The following is a 22,371-nucleotide window of genomic DNA, read 5'->3' as shown; positions in this document are numbered from 1 at the left end:
TGGTGAAAATGATTTGTGATATGTATGTTAAAATGAGGTTAATACAAAGAAAGTGTGAAAGAGTGAATTAGCAATAAAACTGTTTTGGACAGTAGCAGTAACGTGACTTTGAAAAATCACCAAAAATAGTATAAATTGAATCAGAGACTAAATGAGATATCAAATTAAATCTTAATGAGTCTATATTCATATAAAAGAAACATAGAAAGCAAATGAGCTCTATATTTTGAGATATTTATGTTTTTGTGAGACTGATTCAGAATGATTACGTGATCCCCTGTTCTGACTTTGGAAAATCACAAAAATTTGGATAAAAATAATTAGAGGCTCAAAATTATATTTTTAAAATCCAAAATGAGTCTATTTTCAAGATAAATTAACAAGAACATTATCCGAGTTCTGTACTGTGAGATAATTATTTTTTAGTGAAGAGAGGTCAGAACTGTCAGAAAGTGAAACAGGGGAAATTTTAATGAATAAACTGTACTAATTTGCTAAACCAAAAATTTTGAAAATTTTATGGTGGAACGATATGTGAGTCTAGTTTTAGGGGAAATTTACGGATCTTAATTTGGAGCTTTGTATCTCGAATTATAAATAATTAAGTGACTATGACTCGTGTGGACAGTTTGATGTGAACATTTATTAGTAAATTGTGAAATCGTACTTACAAGAATGCTATATACATTAAGGATGTGGAATGGAGAGGAGGAGGAGGAAAATAAATATATATGGAATACATGGAAACTATGGTATATGAAATATTGATATAATGAAATAAATGATATGTGTTTATAAGAAAACAAAAGAGAATGTTATGTATCATGACATGTATATATATATATATATATATGACTAGTCTCAATGTAATGCTTCTTTGGGTATGGAATTGAATTGAAATGTTTCAGCAAACATGTTATTCTGCATGATCTGAATCGTGGTATTTTATAAAGATATGATCTAGCTTTAAATATGAATGCTTGATGATTAAGTGAAGATATTTGGTAAGATGATAATCTCGGTATAAATGTATAAGTGGTACTATAATAAACAAGGTAAAATGAGTATGAGAGACACATGTATGATGACATACAAATGCTATGTTTGTGGTTTAATTGAGGATTTATAATCATTAAATGAATACCATGTTATATGCTTCTGATTTTGTATAAGTGTGTAAGAGATCAAGGTTGACCAAAGCTTGGAAAATAGCCTAGGTATATTCCACACAGGCAGAGACACGACCATGTGTCTCAGCCGTGTATGGAACATGACTTTGGGACACGGGCGTGTGGAGCCTTAAAGCATGAAATTTCCAAGATTTTCGTAAGTTCTCGGTTTAGTCCCGAACCCTTTCTAAAGTATGTTTTGGGCTCCGTAGACTCAAATAAGAGACTATGTGTAAGAGAATGAACGCTTTGAAATATGAATAAAATTTTATGGCTCGTATTTTAGTTTAATGTTTGTATGTTTATCTGGTAACGCCTCGTACCTTAGCCCGACCTCGGATATGGGTAAGGGGTGTTACAGATATGGGTTATATTGATGGAGGAAGTGCTAAAAGGGCTCTGCCCCAATTTACCGAAAAGGGCTTTACCACAGTTTATCAGAAAGGGCTTTGCCCCAGTTATTAAAAGAGGCTAGGCCTCCAGTTATATGATAAAGTAGCTATGCTGCCAGTGGAGAGTTTGGTTGGGTGGGTTGAGTTATTCCCCACATGGAGAGCTTGGTTGGTACGGGTGGAGAGTAGCGGATGGTGGGTCGAGTAGTCTCCCCAAATGGGCTTGCATACATTCATTGACATTACATGTGATATTGAAATGGGCTTGCATACATCCATTGACATTACATGTGATATTGAAATGGGCCTAAGGGCCATACCGTTTACAGTAAAGGCTTCGGCCCCGTGATATGATTTATGAAAAGGGTTCGACCCAGTGATATGATTTATGAAAAGGCTTCGGCCCAGTTATATGATTTATGAAAAGGCTTCAGCCCAGTGATATGATTTATGGAAAGGCTTCAGCCCAGTATATGTCAAGACTAAATAGGGCTTTGGCCCAGATTGTATTGATACCGTGTTATTTACTGTTTGTTTGTTATTAGGATTACACACTGAGTTTTCGTAAACTCACCTCGTTTCTAACTGTGCAGGTAATCCCTAAGTTTAGATGGTTTGGAGCTGCGAGGGACTCGGAGATGGCCACACTACTATTTCTGCTTCTTTTAATTGCAATAAGTAGCCGATTTATTTCTTTATAAGTTTTATCTTATTAATATTGTTATTTGGTTTTGGGTTGTAATAAGGCCATTTTAATTATTTTTCTAGGATTATTTTATCTTATACCCTATATTTTTCTGATAACAATATGAGTTAGACCTAGGGCGCGTTTCCAAAATGATAATTGTTTTCAAAATAACGTAATGATACAATTAATCGGTTTATCAAAAATATCTACTTAAATGAATTCCAACTCGTTTTTCTCAAAACCTAACCTAGCACCAAAGTGTGGCAATGGTTATGGGCATGTCTAGGATTGGATCCAATTAAGAGCTTGGTACTTAAGCAGCCTTCTAGGCTCACCTCCTTTGTTTCGGATACATACCTGGTGCACAGCTTCCATTCACTTTATTAACTTAGCAAAGACAATCTTTTAAAACACTAAGAAGGACGTTGAAAGAGGCATGGGTTTTCTTAAAAACTTCAATGTGACACGTCGGATTCGGCCATAACGTCTGGGCCAGGTTTAGGGTGTTACAAGTTTAAATGTTTTGAGTGTGGCATGTATAGGTACTTGGTCTTTTTGTTTAGTGTCATGTTAGTTTAGCCCCAAGTGTTGGCTCATATGGATGTGATATTCATTTTGTCTAGGCCATTAATGTTGGCTAATATTAATTATTATTAAATGCATCTGATGAGAATTCTCATTATTGTGGTTGTTTTGATTATGTGTGTTTATGCTTGGATCGATTATGTTTGATGTTGTGTAGGTTAGTGCAAGTGAGGGTGGAAAAAAAGCTTGGTAGATAGCCTTGTCTTTGTCCACATAGGCAGACACATGGGCCTGTGTCTAGACCATGTGTGACACACGATTTGCCCCATGAACGTGTAGTCAGGCCGTATGTCCCCTGCACCTAAATTTGGCAAAACAAAATGCTGAATAGCAACCACACGGGTGGAGACACGGTCGTGTATCTCAACCTTATAGAGGACACGGCCTAGTACACAGGCTTGTACCATGGCCGTGTGCCCTTAAAGGGTTGCTGACGTCAAAAATAGAAATGTCAGGGTTTTTGTACACGGGCTGAGATATAGGTGTGTCATTGCCGTGTGGGGGACATGGGTTATAGACGCGGGCATGTGCCAAGCCATGTGAAAACCCCTGTAGGTTCGAACCAAAAAATAGATTCATACGGGCTAAGGGCACGGGCGTGTCTCAATATGTTCAAGCCGTGTGAGCCACACGGGCCTTCAACATGGCCATGTTAAGAAGTCAAATGGGCGCGTTGCCCTTTCATAATGCGTGTGCCCCTACTTGCTTTGAAATTTTACAAAATTTTCTAAAGTGTTTAGTTTATTCTTGAACCATTTCCAAAGTGTGTTTTAGACCTTGTAGGTCTATATTAGGGTTGTTAAGTGGAAGTTTGAAAGTTTTAAAAAAAATCAAGCGAAATTTATGACCCGAAAATAATTATATGTATGCGTTTAAGCCCGGTAACATCTCGTATCCTATTTCGGTATTGAACTTGGGTAAGGGGTGTTACATTTAGTGGTATCAGAGCTACGATTTAGTCGATTCTCAGACTAACCTAGCGAGTGTACAAGTCTACCTGTACATGCCATAAATACATTGTGATAGTGTGATGACTCCTGACCTTTAAATTGTGTTTTCATATAGTAAATGAATCCTGATGATGTGACACCCCTAATGTGACCCTAGTCGGAAAGTGGTTTCGGGACCACAAAACCGAGTCATAAAAATAATTAACCATCATATTTGATGCTTATTATATATATATATGCATGTGTGAAAATTTCATGTTTGAATTTTGTTAATTGTAAGTGAATTTTATTAAATAGGACTTGTGTGAGAAAATTTAGAAATGTGCTAGGCAAATGTTAAAGTGGCCTATTGATGCATGTTAGAAAATGCTTGTCCTTGCATGTCAAATTACCCAAAACTTTAGGTAGTGGCCGGCCATGCTATGGGTTAAAGCATATTATAAACATTTTGTGTTAATGTTTTATGTTAGAAATAATAAAATAAAAGGTTAGTAATAAAGTAATGAAAAGGGAGGGGTGATGAAAACAAAGTTGTCTCATCCATGCTCCCCCATTGCCGTGACTTGAGGAAGGAAGAAGAAGAGGATTCTCTTACTTCATGTTCGGTTGGTTGATGTTTAGGAAGAGGTATGTTTGATGTTATTCCATGAAATTCATGCATATTTCTAGATGTTGGTTTAAATTCTTTTGCTATTTGATGAAGATGATACTCGGCCATGGGTGTTGTCTTCTTGGTTGGTGTTTGATGTTGTGGTGATGAGGCATGAAGATATTGAGTTTGAGTGCTTAATAAAAAGGATGGGTCTTAACAACTTCATGAAGTATTCGGCCATGGTGCTAAAATGTTGTATTGTGTTTAAACTTAGAATTTTTTTAGTTATATGGATGTGTTAAGTTGCTTGAAATGTTAGATTAATTTGAACTCATCACCAAGTTCTTTAGGCAACCCATGTTAAACATTTCGGTATTGAGATGCCTAGAACTTGCGGCCATAGTAGCTATGGAGAAATAAGGTTTTTGTTTCTTGTTAAATTGGATGTATCTTGTTGTATGAGTGCTTGAACAAACTATGATTAAATAGATGCATAGATTCAAGGTGGGAAGAATTGGCTATTATGCTTGATACTAATGCCGACTATGAGAATGTTGTACTTGAAAAATGTAAGTGAACATGACAAGTGTATTCGGCTTAGGGCATAAAGGATATGAAAAATTTGGTATTTATTTTTGATTGTGTGTGTATGACCATGGATAATTGGCTGCACAAATATTATAAATACATAATGTATGTTAAATTTATTAAGCTACAAAACATTATACATGATCGGCCAAGGTAAATTATTTGAGTAAAGTATATCTTGATGGCACATTTCGGCTAGTATAAAATGTATATGGATGTCGTATGACTATGTTTAATTTGGGAAGTAAATTGTTTGATTTAGCTCAAGAGCCTAGAGGATCAAAGTTGGATAAGGGAAAGGAAAAAGTGATCGAAGAGCCGTCGTAATCGTTCGGCAACTTCCGAGGTAAGTTTTAAGTGATTAAACATTGAGTAAATTCAATCATAACAGGACATAATGAGTTGATTTAATAAGATATGATGTGGCCATGATATGTCTTAAACTCAAATGGTAAGTTCATAAGTGTTTGGACTTGGAAATTTAAGAGCAAATTGTAATAATTTGCTTAGGACAGCCGCAGTAACGTGATTTTAGAAAATCACTATAAATTGTTGGTGTGGAATTATAGGCTGAATAGAATATGTAATCAAAGCTTAATTAGTCTAGTTTCTTATAAAAGAGACCGTGTAAGCAAAGAAATTTCCTATAAAGAGATATTTAAAGTTGTGTGAGACAGTGTCAGAATGACTCTGAAATCACTTGTTCTGTTTTTAGAAAATCATTATAATTTTTACAAAAATGGTTATAAGATAAAATTTATATGCTTAGACTCCTTAATGAGTCTAGTTTCAAATGAAATCAAATAGAACATATTTTGAGTTCTTTACAATGAGAAATTTGATTCGTAGTGAAGAGTGGTCAGATTAGTCAAACAGTGAAACAGTGGAAAATTTAAGAAAAATCTGGTATTGATTGGCCAAACCTAAAATTCTGAAAATTTTATAGATGGAAGATATATGAGTCTATATTCAGGGAAAATTAACAGAAATTGATTTTGAGTTTTGTAGCTCCAGTTATAAATAATTTAGTGACTATTGCTCAGGAAAACAACTTGTAGTGAATATGTGAATTTGTTGTAAACATTGATGAAACTATTTGAGTTGCTTATAAGCTATTGCTGAAATTGATGTACAAGATAAATATATATGTGTGTGGTAAAACCAAATGGCTAATGTGAAATATGTATGAGATATGTATATGTGGTAAAGCCGAATGGCTAGTGTGAAATATGTATGAGATATGTATATGTGGTAAAGTAGAATGGCTAGTGTGAAATATGTACGAGATATGTATATGTGGTAAAGCCGAATGGCTAGTGTGAAATATGTACGAGATATGTATATGTGGTAAAGCCGAATGGCTAGTGTGAAATATGTACGAGATATGTATATGTGGTAAAGCCGAATGGCTAGTGTGAAATATGTACGAGATATGTATATGTGGTAAAGCTGAATGGCTAGTGTGAAATATGTACGAGATATGTATCTGTGGTAAAGCCGAATGGCTAGTGTGAAATATGAATGAGATATGTATGTGTAGTAAAGCCGAATGGCTAGTGTGAAATATGTAGGAGATGTGTGTATATTGTGGCCGAATGACCAAATGTGAAAGGTGTGTATTATTAGATATTTGATGAGGCAAATGAATTACAAATATGACAGTCGATGTGAATGTTGTAACATGTGATTAAATGTACATGAAACTTGGAAATATATTCCGTGTAAGACCCGATGACTACGTGTGGAGATTTTGTCCGGGTAAGACCCGATGACTACGTGTGGAGATTATGTCCGGGTAAGACCCGATGACTACATGTGTAGATTTTGTCCGGGTAAGACCCGATAACTACATGTGGGGACTATTCGAGCTAAAGGTTTCACTGAAGATTCGAGTAAAGCATAAGATTATACGACTTCACAGTAACAATTCGTAATAAATACGTTCAATGCGTTAAGCTGGTCAGGTATGTATTTTGAGATTATATTTAAGCTTGATTTGGACTAAATCACAAGGTCGTTATGTGATGCATATGTGAGTAAAGCAATAAGACTGTTCTATGATTATTGTGCGTTTGGTCAATGTGGAAAGTTAGGTGAAAATATGTAGTGTACCTATGTTTATAAGAGATCACTATCAAGTGAGAATTTATCTGCCTATTATATATGATGAGATGGGCATATTCGGTAAAGGGATGGTATGCCCGAAGGAAGAGTGAAATAAAAATACGAACAACTATGTTATAATTTGATTGTTATCTGTTGACACTGCTTAAAACTTACTAAGCATTGTAATGCTTACTCTGTTTACTTTGTTTCCTCTGTTTTATAGATCTCATTTGGAAGATACAGGCTCAGGGATCGTCAGCAACTAGTCACACTATCACTATCCACTGCTTGTTACTGTTATGTTTGAATTATTTTACGGCATGTAAAGAATAGACCAGTGGCCGAAGAATATTTTGGTTAATGTATATAAGCCATGCGAAAATGGCATCTTTTGAATGTGTACTTATAGCAGTTAAATTGTATCCCTGACTGTCTTTAGTATTTACCTAAAGGAACGTTCTTTATAAAAAAAAATTCAAAATTTTTACTGTTCGGATATGAGTTTCAAGTCCGGTAATGCCCCTTTACCTATTCCGGCGACGGATACGGGATAGGGGTGTTACAGATGAAGCAGTTGCGGATGATGTGCAGAGTAATCCATCATATGGAGGGGCTAGAGAAGCTTACCTCCATATGATGGATGCCTGGTATTCGAAGTTTATTCGTGCGAATCCAAACACTCCACCTCCCCTTCCAGTCCCTTAGCCTAACCCCATAGCGCCCCAAGCAGTGGAGATGTTAAGAAGGGAGAAACCTTCAGTTGATAGAATTAGGAAGCAGGGGGTGAGGAATTTAGAGCGAATATAGATGATGACCCAGAGAGGGAAAAATTCTTGTTAGAAAATACCAATAGGGTATCCGATGAGTTGTCTTACACACCTGAGGAGTGCATAAAGTGTGTTGTGTCACTCCTACAAGACTCGGCCTACTGGTGGTGGAACACCCTTGTGTCAGTTGTACCAAGGGAAAGGATTACATGGGAGTTCTTCCAAGAGGAATTTCAAAAGAAGTATATTAGTCAGAGGTTTATAGATCAGAATAGAAAGGAATTTCTAAAATTGAAGCAAGGTCGAATGACAGTAACAGGGTATGAGCGTGAGTTCGTAAGGCTCAGCAAATACGCTAGGAAGTGCGTATTTACTGAAGCCATCATGTGCAAGAGATTTGAGGACGGATTGAATGAAGATATCCGATTGTTAGTAGGCATCTTAGAGTTAAGAGAGTTTGTGATGCGTGTTAAGAGAGCTTGCAAGGCAGAAGAATTGGTCAAGGAGAAGAGAAAAGCTAATAACGAGTCTCGTGACTTAAAGAAAAGACAAATGGGAAAATCGTTGCAGACCTCGTTCAAGAGATTGAGAGAGTTCACTACTCGATCGAATGCTTCAGTGGGATTCTTGAGTAGAAATAAGAATAAGCAATACACGGTGTCTAAGGCTCAAACCACTTCTATCGCGAGTGTTGGTAGTGCTCGACTGAACAGACCAGAATGTTCACAGTGCGGTAGATGCCATTTTGGTGAGTGCTAAGGAAATGAAAGAGGCTATTTCAAATATGGGTCGTTAGACCATTTCATCCAAAACTGTCCTAAAATGGAGGAGAAAGGCGAAAAGCAAGATGCGAGAGCGAGTAATGGTCATTCGAGAGGTAGACCATATAAGAACCTGGGAATAGGGGCTAATAGTAAAGGTGTGCCTAGAGATTTCGCCGTGAGGTCCGAGGGCAGATCGCTTGCAAGGACCTATGTCATTTACGCTCGCGAAGAGGCATCGTCACCAGATATGATTACAGGTACTTTTTCTCTTCACGATATTTCTGTTGTAGCTTTGATTGATTCGGGGTCTACCCATTCGTATGCTTGTGTAAAATTGGTGTCTAGCATGAATATGCTTGTTGAGTCTATAGAATTTGTAATAAAAGTGTCAAACCCATTGGGCAACCATGTGTTAGTTGACAAAGTGTATAGAAACTGTCCCTTGATGATTAGAGGTCATTGTTTTTCGGCTAACCTCATGCTACTACCGTTTGATGAATTTCACCTAATTCTTGGCATGCATTGGTTGACTGTTCATAACATATTAGTAAACTGTGGTAGTAAGTTTATTAAGTTGAAATGTGAAAATGGGGATATTATTCGGGTTGAATCAGGTGAACCAGATAGCTTACCTATATTGATTTCTTCTATGACTGCTGTGAAATACGTGAGAAAAGGGTATGAGTTTTATCTTACATTTGTGTTGAACCCAAGTGTTGGAGGTAAAGATTGAGTCAGTTTCAGTGGTATGTGAGTTTTTGGATGTGTTTTCAGAAGAGTTGTTCGGACTGCCTCCATCTAGGGAAGTCGAGTTTGGTATCGAGTTAGTCCCTAGTACTGGCCTATATCGATTGCCCCTTATAGGATGACACCGTTGAAGTTAAAAGAGTTGAAGGCTCAGCTACAAGAGTTAACAGATAAGGATTTTACGAGACCGAGCTATTCTCCGTGGGGTGCTCCGGTACTTTTTGTGAAAAAGAAAGACGGGTCGATGAGGTTATGTATAGACTACAGATAGCTCAAAAAGGTGACTGTGAAGAACAAGTATCCTTTGCCAAGGATCGATGATCTGTTTGACCAATTGAGAGGAGCCACGGTGTTTTCTAAGATAGACTTAAGATCTGGTTATTACCAGTTAAGAGTTAAGGAGCAAGATGTGCCGAAAATGGCATTTTAGACGAGGCATAGTCATTATCAGTTCCTTGTTATGCCTTTTGGCTTAACAAATGCTCCCGTTGTGTTTATGGACTTAATGAACCGTATTTTTTTACCGTACTTGGATAAGTTCATTGTTGTTTTTATCGATGATATATTAATCTATTCTCATGATAAGAGTGATCACGCAGAGCATTTGAGAACTGTTTTACAAACTTTAAGAGGCAAGTAGTTGTATGTCAAGTTTAGTAAAAGTGAGTTTTGGCTCCGAGAGGTCGGATTTTTAGGACACATTGTGTCGGGTGATGGAAGTAGAGTTAACCTGAGTAAGATTTCGACTATTGTTGAATGGAAACTATCGAAGAATGTATCAGAGATTAGAAGCTTTCTAGGCTTAGCGGGTTACTACAGATGATTCATTAAAGGATTTTCCATGATTGCTACTCTGATGACAAGGTTGCTATAGAAAGATGTCAAGTTCAATTGGACGGAAAAATGTCAATAGAGTTTCGAGAAACTTAAGGCATTGTTGACTGAAGCCCCAAGTTTAGTACAACCGAAAATGGGAAAAGAATTCGTAGTATATAGCGATGCATCCTTGAATGGATTAGGATGCGTGCTCATGCAAAAAGGCAAGGTGATAGAATATGCCTCGAGATAACTTGAAGTTACATGAGAATAATTATCCAACACAAGACTTAGAGTTAGCAGCCATAGTGTTCGCACTGAAGATTTGGAGACACCACTTGTATGGTAAGAGATGTCAAGTATTCACTGACCATAAAAGTCTAAAGTATTTGATGACTCAAAAGGAATTGAACGTTCACCAATGAAGATGGCTAGAGCTCATAAAAGATTACGAGCTAGTGATCAACTATCACCCAGGGAAGGCGAACGTGGTTGCCGATGCTTTGAGTAGGAAATCCTTATTTGCCTTGAGAGTTATGAATACCTAGTTGACTATGCCTGATGATGGTTCGATACTAGTGGAGTTGAAAGCTAGATTGACGTTTCTTCAAGAGATCTGTGAAGCTTAAAAAGGTGACAGTGATTTGCAAACTAAGAGAGTTCAATGTGAGTCAGGTATTAAATCATATTTTGAGATTGGTTCGGATGGTTGTTTAATGTTCCAAGATAGGGTTTGTGTACCTAGAGATGATGAGATTGTTGGGAAAATTCTTCACAAGGCACATGGTAGTTGTATGTCAATCCATCCAGGTAGTACCAAGATGTATAATGACTTGAAGAGATTGTATTGGTGGCCGGGTATGAAAAGAGACATCTCAGAGTTTGTGTCAAAATGTTTAATTTGTCAACAAGTGAAAGCTGAGCACCAAGTACCTTCAGGTCTACATCAGCCTGTGATGGTTCCCGAGTGGAAATAGGATCGAATTACCATAAATTTTGTGACAGGATTGCCATCGTCACCAAGAAAGAAAGATACTGTCTGGGTCATAGTTGATCGATTAACGAAATCAACTCACTTTATTCTGGTACGTACTGACTATTCACTCGATAAGCTAGCTGAGTTGTATATTTCTAAGATTGTGAGACTTCATGGAGTACCTTTGTCGATTATTTTAGATAGGGATCCAAGATTCACCTCATAATTTTGGAAAAAGTTACAAGAAGCTTTGGGGACAAAGTTGAATTTTAGCACAGCTTTCTATCCGCAAACTGAAAGTCAGTCGGAAAGAATGATTCAAATTTTAGAAGACATGTTGCGGTGTTGTGTCCTTAAATTCCAAGGCAGTTGGGAAAATTTTTTTACCGTTGATAGAGTTTGCCTACGACAATAGCTATCAGTCGAGTTTGAAAATGGCGCCTTATGAGGCTTTATACGGGCGTAAGTGTCGAAAGCCCTTGTTTTGGACCAAACTCAGAGAAAATCAGATTCATAAGGTTAACTTAGTCAAAGAGATCGAAGAGAAAGTAAAGGTAATTCGTGATTATTTGAAGGCTGCTTCTGATAGACAGAAATCCTACACGGATTTGAAACAAAAAGAAATTGAGTTTCAAGTCGATGATAAAGTGTTTTTAAAAGTATCTCCATAGAAGAAAGTCCTCAGAGTCGGTAAGAAAGGAAAATTAAGTCCATGTTTTATAGGACCTTAAGAGGTGACTGAGATAATTGGACCGGTAGCTTATCGACTAGCCTTGCCATCCGAGTAAGAGAAGATCCACAATGTTTTCCATGTGTCAATGTTGTGCCATTACTGTTTTGACCCTTCGCATGTTCTTTCGCCAACAGAGATTGAGATTTAGTCAGATATGACTTATGGCGAAGAACCTGTTAAGATTTTGACTCGGGAGGTTAAACAATTGAGGAATAAGAGTATAGCACTTGTAAAGGTATTATAGCATAGAAATGGGATAGAAGAGGCCAGATGGGAGCTCGAGGAGACCATTAGAGACCAATACCAAAACCTTTTTAACGGTAAGATTTTCGGGGACGAAAATCCTTTAGGGGGAGAATTGTAATAGCCCGATTTTGGGCCTAGTAAGAGCAATGGTTTCGAAGCCACTAATCCGAGGCCAGAGAATTATTTTTAATATTATTTTATGTGTTATAGCATATTATATGAGTACTTGAAAAATTTTGGTGAAATAATTTTAGCGATTGCATGTTTAATTGCGAAAAAGGACTAAATCGCATAAAGTGCAAAAGTTTTGTTCTACCAAATAAATGTGTCAAATAGCTATGGAACACAAAAATAGAGGTCCTTATTGAGTAAATAGACCAATAAAATATTAGTGGCTAGACATGGAGCCTTAATTCAAGGGATGGTCAAATGTTAGGTGACTAAATTGATAAAATAATAATAAACCTAAAGACTAGCTATCATCTTTTTCATTTCTTCTATTCACCACCGAAATTATTAGCCATTTTAGGGGTTTTGGAGCTTCAAATGTTCACCCACTCTTTACTCTTGCAAGTAAGTGATTTTGATGGTCTTTCTTGATGATTTTTGTATTTTTGGGACCCTTGTAGCATAAGCTAACTCATGGGGGGACTATTTTGCAAAATGATTGAGAGTCTAGGGTTTTTCCATTTGAGTATTCATGTTTTTTGCTGAAATTTTATAGAAGAAAATGAGTTATGGTTGTTAAATAAACAACTTTTGTGAAGTAGTTTTCATGCAAACCCTAACTAAAGACCATTTTGCATAAGTTATAAATTATGTGGTAAATGTGTGAAATAATTCAAATTTTAGGCTGCTTCTAGTATACAAAAAATTCGGCTAGGCTTGGTTAGTGAGAAAATTTGATGAAAATCGATTTACGAGCCTAGGAGTAAAATCATAATTTTGTGAAAGTCTAAGGGTAAATTTGTTATTTTACCAAAAATGTGGTTTATAAAATGTCTGGATTAATGTGATGATTAAACTAGTAAATTTTATCGTTATAAATCAAGAAATATGATATCTGCACCTAGACCGGGGGAAAGCCAAGCTAGTGGATTAAAAATCGACTAGTCGCCCACCTTTTGTTTACCAAGGTAAGTTGTACGTAAGTAAGGAAACTTTATCGTTATTATGTGTGGAATGATTGATTTTGCAAAATAATGTTGAATATGCTTATGATTAATGCATGACGAAATTTAATGTAGTAAATTCTCGGTTGAACCTAGGAATAGATTGGATATCCATGCCATGACATTGGGTGATATGTGTGTTAGTGTAAGACCATGTCTGGGACACGGCGTCTGCCACATTATGAGAGCCAGTGTAAGACCATGTTTGGAACATGGCATCGACTATATTATGAGTGCCAGTGTAAGACCATGTCTGGGACATGGCATCGACATCGATATGTGTATGTCTGGGACATGGTGTCGGCCACATTACGAGAGTAACTGTAAGACCATGTCTGGGACATGGCATCAGCATTGAGACAAGAGCTAGTGTAAGACGATGTCTGGGACATGGCATCGGCCTCGACATGTGAGCCATGTCTAGGACATGGAATTGGCAATTTACTATCTTGTGTGAGGCTTATTGGATGTCCTTTAATATTCCAAATGGTTTCACGGGTTATTTTAAAGCTTGTGATAAAGATGGAATGATATAATCATGTTATGAGTGGTACAGGTTCTTATTCGAAACTCACGAGATATGAGTCTAATTAAGATGCCTTAATGGTAGGAATGACATTAGTAAGTTCTAGCTATGAAAGTGATTTTTGGGATGATTTTGTAATCTTTGGCTTATACTTGTGATATATAAGCATATAGTGATATTTACCTTTGTTCACTCAAGAATGTTGTGTTGATTTATAATATGCTATGTGTTTAAATATGCATGGTTGATGTTGTTACTTATTTATATGCAACTTACTAAGATTTATGCTTACTCCCTCTCTTTTCCATTCTCATATAGTGCCGCCAAGCTAGCATCGAGAATCAAGGGACATCGGAGGCATCGATCACACTATCACCCGAAGCTTTTGGTATAGCTAGTTTAAATGTTTTGAATGTGGCATGTATAGGGACTTAGTCTTTTTATTTAGTATCATGTTAGTTTAGCCACAAGTGTTGGCTCATATGGATGTGATATTCATTTTGTATAGGCCATTAATGTTTGCTAATATTGATTATTATCATTATTAAATGCATCTGATGAGAATTCTCATGGTTGTAGCTATTTTGATTATGTGTGTTTATGCTTGGATCAGTTATAGTTGATGTTGTGTAGGTTGGTGCAAGTGAGGGTGGCAAAAAGGCTTGGTAGATAGCTTTGTTTTGGTCCACACGGGTAGACGCACGGGCGTGCGTCTAGACCGTGTGTGATAGACGATTTGCCCCATGGGCATGTAGTCAGGCCGTGTGTCCCCTGCACCTAAATTTGGCAAAAAAAAATGCTCAATAGCAACCACACGGGTAGAGACACGGCCGTGTATCTCAATCCTGTGGAGGACACGGCCTAGTACATTGGTGTGTACCATGGCCATGTGCCCTTAAAGGGTTGCTGACATCAGAAACAAAATGTCAAGGTAGTACATTGGGTGAGACACGAATGTGTCATGGCCGTGTGGGGGACACCGGTTATAGACACAGGCGTGTGCCAAGCAGTCTGAAAGCCTCTATAGGTTCGAATCAAGAAATAGATTTGTACGAGCTAGGGACACAGGCGTGTCTCGATATTTTCAGGCCGTGTGAGCCACATGGGCCTTCAACATGGCCATGTTAAGAAGACACACGGGCGTGTCGCCCTTTCACATGGGCGTGTGCCCCTATTTGCTTTGAAATTTTACAAAGTTTTCTAAAGTGTTCTGTTTATTCTTGAACCATTTCCAAAGCATGTTTTGGACCTCGTAGGTCTATATTAGGGTCGTTAAGAGGAAGTTTGAAATTTTTAAAAAAAATCGAGCGAAATTTATGACCTGAAAACGATTATGTGTATGCATTTAAGCCTAGTAACATCTTGTATCCTGTTCCGGCATCGAACTTGTGACAGCCCTATAGTGACCCTAGTTGGAAAGCGGTTTCGGGACCGCTAAACCGAGTCACCAAATTATTTGAATGTGATATTTATGGTCTAAAATATGTGAATATGAATGTGCGAAAATTTTAAGCTTCGATTTAGTTAATTGCATGTGAATGTAGTACATAGGACTTGTGTGACACTTCTGAAATGTGATAGGCTAATCTATAAGGATCTAATAGTGCATGTAATCAAAAGGGAGGACTTGCATGTCAATTTCCCCCCTAATTAGTAGTGGCCGGCCATGAGCATGAGGGTGGACAAAATGTTATGGCTAAAACATGTCATAAACATGTTGGGTTAATGCTTCATGTATGGAATAATAAAATAAAGAGCATGGGCAATAAAGTATTAGTGTTAGTAGGATGAGAAAAAAGAAAGAAAGAATGTGTGTGATTGTTTCCCCCATTGTCGTGAGTTGAAGGAAAGAAAACAAAAAAAGTGTTCATCCTTGAACATCTTTGGCGAAAACTTTAAGGAGAAAGGAAGAAGAAAGGTTGAAGAGGTTCGGCCATGCATGTAACTAGGCTAAGGTATGTTTGAGGTTGCTCCATGAGATTCATGTATATTTTAGTAGTTAGCTTGAGTTCTAACTAGCCCATGGTTCAAATCTTTACTATGTCATGGAGATGATATTCGGCTAAGGTGGATTTGTGTTGATGTCATCTGCATGCTAAAAGTGAAGCTTTGTAATGATGCATGTGACAGCCTTAAAACGACCCTAGTCGGAATGTGGTTTCGGGACCACAAAACCGAGGCATAAAAATAATTTGATATTTATTTTGATGCCTATAATATGTGTTAATTCATGTGTGACATTTTTGATGCTTTAATTTAGAGTTATAAATGTGAATTTCACTAGAAAGGACCTAGTAGTAAACTTTAAAAGTATGAGGGGAAATGTGTGATGACTAGTTGATCATGCATGCAAAAATGAGGGTTTGCATGTCAATTTCCCTTTATTAGCTAATGGCGGCCATGACAAAGGAGGATGGGCAAAACATGTCATAAACATGTTTTGTTGGTGCATCATGGGTGAAAAAAAAATAAAATAGATTAATGAGTATGGGTAATAAAGAATGAAAAAAAAGAGAAAAAATGGTCTCATGCATGCCCATTGCAGTGAGTTGTGGAGAAAGAAAGAAGAATTTTTGTTCATCATTTTCATTTCCTTTGGGCTGAAAATTCTAAGGAAGAAGGAAGGAATTCTTGTTTCATGTTGGTTTGGAAGAGGTTTAGGAGGAGGTTTGGCCATACTTGTACCTAGATTAAGGTAAGTTTGATGTTTTGCCATGAGATTCATGTATATTTTAGTAGTTAGCTTGAGTTCTAACTAGCCATGGTTCAAATCCTTACTATGTCATGGAGATGATATTGGCTAAGGTGAGGTTGTGTTGATATCATTTGCATGCTAAAAGTGAAGCTTTGTAATGGTGCATGTGATGGTGGATTGATGATTATTGAATATTCTTTTAGCACTTTTGAGTGAGAGTTTGATAGATACCATGAGGTTAAACTTCATGACATTGTAAGCTTGTAAGTTGGATGATGAAGTTCATGCTTTGTGAAGGTAAATGGGGTAGAAGGAGCATTCGCCATAATGAAAATATATGAGATAGTCATAGTCATCCTTATGATTCGACCCTTGCACCTATATGTATATATGTTTGCACATGATGTATTGGCATGACATATATACTATTTCAAGGTATATATTTGCTTGTGATGATGTTTGGTTATGAAGTACATGAGAGATGTGTATTGAGCTACAAGATGTAATCGTTAGTTAGTAAAATGTATGCTGTTTTGTGTGGTATTAAGTGTATAATTGGCCTCAACATGGACATGCATATTCGGCCACATGAAGGGGGTTGGTGTGCATGCATTCGGTTAGAGGCAAGCATATTGATGCCTATTCTTGGCTTGGAAAATTTGGCTAAGGAGAGTACTAACTAATGTGTTGAATTGATTCGTGATTTCGTACACATGTGACTCTAATGTCTAATGTATATAAGGGCTAAGTACCTTGAGCTTCACTTTGATGTTTGAATGAATTGTATTGAATTGCTTGTTGTGATTAAAAATTGTGCATGACCATTGTGTATTTGAGCTAAAGGATGGCCATATGACCATTTAAACTCCTTGTCATATTCGACCATAAGCTATCATAATGAGATTTTAATAAGTTAAATTTGTGAGAATTAGCTCAAGAGCTTAGAGGACCACAGTTGGATAAGGGAAAGGAAAAAGTGATCGAATAGCCGTCGAAATCGCTCGACAACATCCAAGGTAAGTCTTCGAGTAATGACCCTACTTGAATTATATTGAATTCATGCTCCTTGTGTGTGGCTATTGAGCCGAAATTGTAAAGGTTTGATAAATATTTTGTGTTTGAGCCTTAGTAACGAAAATGAAATATGGATGTGTCGTGATTATTGATATATGTGTACATGAGCATTTGAATGATACCCGGGCTAAGTCCCGAAGGCATTTATGCTAGTGATTATATCCGGGCTAAGACCCGAAGGCATTCGTGCGAGTTGTTATATCCGGGCTAAGACCCGAAGGCAATTGTGCAAGTTACCAAATCCGGGTTAAGACCCGAAGGCAATTGTGCAAGTTACCAAATCCGGGTTAAGACCCGAAGGCAATTGTGCTTGTGGTTATATCCGGTTGAATCCCGAAGGTACGTGACTCGGAAATGAGCAATCTTGCTGTAAAAATTTCAGTTTATACACTTGTGAAAATTCCAGCAATGAGGTATTTACGTATGTGCTTGAATTAGTTGAGCCCTTACAAGTAAGTATTCGCTCAGTTGATAAACGAGCTACCGGCCTTTGGTTAAGTTGTTCTTTTGTGTATAAACATAAGGGTCGGTAATGTGAAGTACGTATGATTATGAGAATGTGTATTAATAAAGTGATTCATTTAGTTATGTAAATGTAATACTTTAGTCAAAGCTGATTTCATTATTTGAGACTTACTAAGCATTAAAATGCTTACCCCGTTGCTTTGGCTCTCTGTTTTATAGATTTTGCTCGTTAGCTATCGGATTTGGGATCATCGAAGTCGAAGTCATCCACACTATCAAAGCCCCCATTTTGGTACAATTTTGGTTGAACTTTGAAATGGCATGTATAGGACTACCCTTTTGTTGTAGGTCATGTACCTTTCGGTTTTGTGTAAACTTGGATAGCCATGCGAAAATGGCTTATATCGTTTTAGCATAGTACTATAATCGTTTGTATGTTGATCATTATGAGGTATGGAATTGTTTTGAAACGATTAGCCATTGGAATGGTTAATCATGATCACACTTTGTGCTATGTATGCAAAAAGGGCCAATTGAATCATGGAAATCATGAAATAGGTAAAGCCTACCTTAAAGGCAGATGCTGACAGCAGCAGTGATGTGGATGTGAAAAATCACTAAAAATATTAGGAATGGTATTAAATAGTGAATAAATTATGTAAATGAACCTTGATGAATCTACTTTCATATGGAAGAAACGAAACGGTCATATGAGTTATATGTTAAGAGATATTAAAGTTCTCGTGAAACAGGGCCAGAACGGTTTCTGGATCCCCTGTTCCGAATTTGGAAATTCATTGTAAATTAAATAGAGATAATTAGGAGTCATGCTATACATGTATAGATTCCTCTCTGAGTCTAGTTTCTATAGAAACAAACAGCATCAGTATTGAAGCCCTGTACAGGGAGATATCCAATTCGTAATGCGTGAAGGTCAGTGTAGTAAAACCCTGGATTAGGGGAGACTTTAACTAATAAACTGTACTAATTGGCCCGACCAAAAATTCTAGAAAAAAATATGTTGATGGACTTATGAGTCTAGTTTCAGGGAAAATTTACGAAACTGATTTTCGAGCTTTAAAACTCAAGATATGATTTTTAAGGCGACAGTGATGCAGTAACCAGCTAGTCTGGAAAATTTTTTTTTAGGGACTGTGAAACAATTAAGTTAAGTCTGTGTGCACCTTGTGTTCGATTCCGGTAACGGACTCGGGTACGGGGTGTTACAATGCATGTGATGGTGGATTGATGATTCTTGAATCTTCTTTTTAGCATTTTTGAGTGAGACATTAAGTTCTTTGTTTAACCATGACCAAAGTTGAAATGGTATGGTGTTGTGATGCATTCGGCCATGGTAGGAAGTAGAAGAGAAATATGGTTGTTGTTCACGTTATTTGGATGAGAAATGGTAGTAAGGTGAAGTGCAAATGTTAGTGTTTGATTTACTAGTGTATATATGTGTATTGGCCAAGTTTTGAACTTGAAACAAAATGGTGTTTAGTCAATACAAGTGACCATACTTGTAGAATGTATTAAGTGTTGCAATCGGCCTCAACATAGACATGCATGTTCGGCCACATGAATGAGTACATAAGTTGATGTGTATGTTCGGCCATAGGTAAGCATATTGATGGCTTTATCTTGACTTAGAAAATTCGGCTAAGGGGAATATTAGCTAATATGTTGAATTCAATTCGTGATTTCGTACATATGTGACTCTAATGTCTAATGTATATATGGGCTAAGTACCTTGAGCTTCTCTTTTGATGTTCGAACGAATTGTATTAAATTGCTTAATGTGATTAAAAATGCGTATGACCATTTTGTATTTGAGCTAAAGGTGGCCATATGACCCATCAAATTCATTGTCATGTTCGGCCATAAGCTAGCATAATGAGACTTTAATAAGTTAAATTTGTTTGAATTAGCTCAAGACCTTAGAGGACCAAAGTTGGATAAGGGAAAGGAAAAAGTGATCGAATAGCCGCCGAAATCGTTCGACAACATCCGAGGTAAGTTTTCGAGTAATGGAGCTTAGCTTATGATTCGATTAGATTATGTCTTAAGTAAATCAAAATCATGCTCTTTGTATGTGGCTATTGAGCCGAAATTTGTAAGTGTGATAAGTGTTTTGTGTTTGAGCTTTGGTAATGAAAATGAAATATGGATGTGTCATGAATTATTGTTATATGTGCATGGTTATTCGAATGATATCCAGGCTAAGTCCCGAAGGCTTTTGTGCTAGGTGACTATAACCGGACTAAGATCCGAAGGCATTCGTGCGAGTTGCTATATCCGGGCTAAGACCCGAAGGCATTTGTGCTAGCGATTATATCCGGGCTAAAACCCGAAGGCATTTGTGCTAGCGACTATATCCGGGCTAAGTCCCGAAGGCATTTATGCTAGTGACCACATCCGGGCTAAGACCCGAAGGCCTTGTGCAAGTAGTTATATCCGGCTAAATCCCGAAGATTACTTGAGTTTGGGAATGAGCGATCTGCTGTAATAATTTCAATTAATACGCTCGTAAAATCTCAACAACGAGGTATGTGTTGTACATGCATTGGATTAATTGATTCCCCTTAAATAGCATTCGCTCAGTCGATTAAGGAGCTTCTGGTTTTTGGTTAAGTTGATCCCTTATGTATGAATATAAGGGTTGGAAATGTGAAGTAGGACTGACTTTTGAGAATATATGTGTATATGAAATTATCCGTTTAGTTATATGAATGCTATACTTCAGTTGAGCCTAATTCCATTGCTCAAAACTTACTAAGCATTAAATGCTTACTCCGTTTCTTTGAATCTCTGTTTTATAGATTTTGGTTCGTCAGCTATCGGACTCGGGAGTGTCCAAGTCAAAGTCGCCCACACTATCAAACCCCCTTTTGGTACACTTTTGGTTGAACTTTGAAATGGCATGTATAGGACTACCCTTTTTGTTGTTGGTCATGGACCCTTTGGTTTTGTATAAATTTGGATAGCCATGCGAAAATGGCTTATATACACTTTGAGCTTAATTTTATAATCGTCTTGTATGATGTTCATTAAGAGGTATGGAAATATTTGGGAACGATTAGCCATTGGAATGGTTAATCATGATCATATTTTGTGCTATTTATGCAAAAGGGCTAGTTGAATCATGGAAACTATGTAATAGGTAAAGTCTACCTTAAAAATAGATGCTGATAGCAGCAGTGACGTGAATGTGAAAAATCACTAAAAATAGTAGGAATGGAATTAAATAGTGAATAAATTATGTAATCAAACCTTGATGAATCTATTTTCATAGGAAAGTAACGAAACGATCATATGAACAGTATATTATGAGATATTTAAGTTTTCGTGAGACAGGGCCAGAACGGTTTCTGGATTCCCTGTTCCGACTTTGGAAATTCATTATAAATTTACCAGAGATAATTAGAAGTCATGACATATATGTATAGATTCCTTTTTGAGTCTAGTTTATATAGAAACAAACAGCATCAGTATTGAAACCCTGTACAGGGAGATATCCAAGTTGTAATGTGCAAAGGTCAGTGTAGTCTAACCCTGAAACAGGGAAGACTTTAACTAATAAACTGTACTAATTGGATCGACCAAAAATTCTAGAAAAAAATTTGTAGATGAACATATGAGTCTAGTTTCAGGAAAAATTTACGAAACTGGTTTTCGAGTTCTAAAACTCAAGATATGATTTTTAAGGCGACAGTGGTGCAGTAACCAGCTTGTCTGGAAAATTTTCAAATGGACTGTGAAAATAAGTGGATTAAGCCCGTTAACCCCTCGTGTCCGACTCCGGAAACGGTCTCGGGTACGGGGTGTTACAGAACTCGGGTAAGGGGTGTTATACTCTTAATTCTATTCTTCAGTAACAACTAAGCTTGTTATGTAACACCCGCACTCGAGACCGTCACGAGTCGGACACGAGGGGTTAACGGGCTTAATCCATTTACTTACAGTCCACTTTTTTTAAAAATTTCTAGGCAGTTGGCTAACTGCGTCACTGTCACCTTAAAAATCATATCTTGAGTTCCACAACTCAAAAATCAGTTTCGTGATTTTTCCCTGAAACTAGACTCATATATGCATCTACAAATTTTTTTCTAGAATTTTCGGTCAGGCCAATTAGTACAGTTTATTAGTTAAAGTCTCCCCTATTACAGGGTTCGACTACACTGACCTTCCTGCAATGCGACTTAGATAAATCCTTGTACAGGGCTTCAATGCTTATGCCACTTGCTTCTAAGGAAACTAGACTCAAAAAGGATTCTGTACATATATGGCATGACTTCTAATTATCTCCGGTTAATTTATAAT

This window comes from Gossypium arboreum, chromosome 8, assembly GCF_025698485.1.
Source record: "Gossypium arboreum isolate Shixiya-1 chromosome 8, ASM2569848v2, whole genome shotgun sequence".
Taxonomy (NCBI): Eukaryota; Viridiplantae; Streptophyta; class Magnoliopsida; order Malvales; family Malvaceae; genus Gossypium; species Gossypium arboreum.
This window is presented reverse-complemented; position numbering follows the sequence as displayed.